At 33.4% G+C, this 1,792-nt stretch overlaps 1 long non-coding RNA gene across 1 annotated transcript; it reads right to left on the reverse strand.

Moving 5' to 3' along the window:
- Positions 1-309: 309 nt before the first annotated feature.
- On the reverse strand, positions 310-1,208 carry LOC109592185 (uncharacterized). The gene is made up of 3 exons (XR_002190222.1): positions 1,091-1,208; positions 750-1,014; positions 310-667 (listed from the first exon to the last, which is right to left on the reverse strand). It is a non-coding gene; the product is annotated as an uncharacterized LOC109592185 (long non-coding RNA).
- Positions 1,209-1,792: the final 584 nt, after the last annotated feature.

The raw sequence follows: 1,792 nt of genomic DNA on the forward strand, positions 1-1,792 counted from the left end.
GATACAAATTGATGTGTTTATGCTGTGTAGCAAGTTTGATGTGATTCCAACTTTAATTTTTTAAGTTCTGGCCATTTTAAGTAAATCTAAAAATTCCCAAGGCTATACATAGCTCATTGTTTTTGATCCAAAAATGGCTCCAAAATTACCCAAATTTTTATTACATTTTTTGATACATATTGATTTCCTTATGCGTGTAGCAAGTTTGAGCTACATAAAATTCTGACTTCAATTTTTCAAGTTATGGCCATTTTAAGAAAATGCAATAATTCTGAAAAATACCTAAGGCTATAGCCCATGGTTTTTTCCAAAAAATGGCTCCGAAATCACCCCAAATTTTTATTACATCTTCTGATACATATTAATGTCCTTATGCTGTGTACAAATTAAGTTATAAATATTTCTAATGAAATAAGTTACTAATATTTTCAACATATTACCTCCTTCAATGTGCTGTGACAAACTAAGACTCGGTTTTTCCCTGACTGAGGTCCCTCCAGCCTTTGATACTGATAAAGGTTCTTTAAATGATGACAACAGAACAAAGATAGAAATGAAATTATGCTGACACCATGAATTACTAACACAAAGAGAGGGCGAAGGAATTAAGAGGAGGAGGAGAATGGTGGACAACGTGAGCAAGAGATGGTGTTTCAATAGTGTTAACCTACATGTACATTGTATACATTTATAAAAATACATTAATTAATAATCTAACCACACCCACTAATTAATTATTATAAGTATACCTGTACTTCGAGGGTTGTTAAATGAGTTTGGGACTTTATCGTTTGTACCATCAATACAGTTTTGTCATCGCCAGCACTGACAGAAGAATTACAACTCTGCATTTAAAAAATAACATTATTATTATTATTATTAATATTATTATTATTGTTATTGTTATCAGCTTCGTTGCTCAGTAAAGAGGAGTGCTCATTATCTGTGAGTGAGAGAGACTGAGCTGGAGGAGGTGGAGTGAAATGGAGACTAGGGAAAGGCATTGGCTCCTTACTAATAATTTTTAAAAGTAAAAATAGTAAAAGTATTTTATGAAAAGCTTGATTAGAAGTTTAGCTTTAGTTCTTACTTCTTAGCACGGTTACCTCAAAGTGGCATCCCTAATTTGTTTTCTCTTTTATTGGTTGACGATTGTTTATTTGCATGGTTTTGTTAGTCATTGACGTATATACATATATGTGATATTATATAGGCGGTAGCCTATATGTAGGATTGAGGTCGATTTTTCAAGATGGCGTCCGTTTTTATGATTTTCAAACACTTATATCTCTTTTATCTTACGTTGTACAGCCTTATAAATGGCTTAAATGAGCTCTCCTTCACTGAGCGATTCTCCTGGTACCTTTAAAGTGAACTGTAATGTAGCGGGAGCATTTCTGGAAAACAGGCTCAAATTCAAATTTCTACAAAATTCTTCAGACTTTTTCTTCTTCTTCTTCTTTCATCTTTCTTCTATACACCGGATAATCTCTTAAACTAGAGAACAGCTCAAGGTGACTTTTACATCACTCCTCTGGGCTTGGGTCAAGGACCACAAAGGTAGTTTCTAAAAGAAGCGAGGACAGAGAACAAAATGGAAGACAAAATCCAGCTGCATCCACCGCGTGGGTTTGTGGTTTGACGCCATTTTAATTTATGCGCACGTGATTAGCATGAATATAATTAACCTAACCACAGAATCATAACAGAATGTAATTTCTTGATTTAAGAAAAAAGAATGGAAACAAGTAAATAAAAAACATTAAAAATGGGAAAATAGTAGGATTGAATG

Source organism: Amphimedon queenslandica, unplaced genomic scaffold (assembly GCF_000090795.2).
Source record: "Amphimedon queenslandica unplaced genomic scaffold, v1.1 AMPQUscaffold_6040_Cont21998, whole genome shotgun sequence".
NCBI classification, from domain to species: domain Eukaryota; kingdom Metazoa; phylum Porifera; class Demospongiae; order Haplosclerida; family Niphatidae; genus Amphimedon; species Amphimedon queenslandica.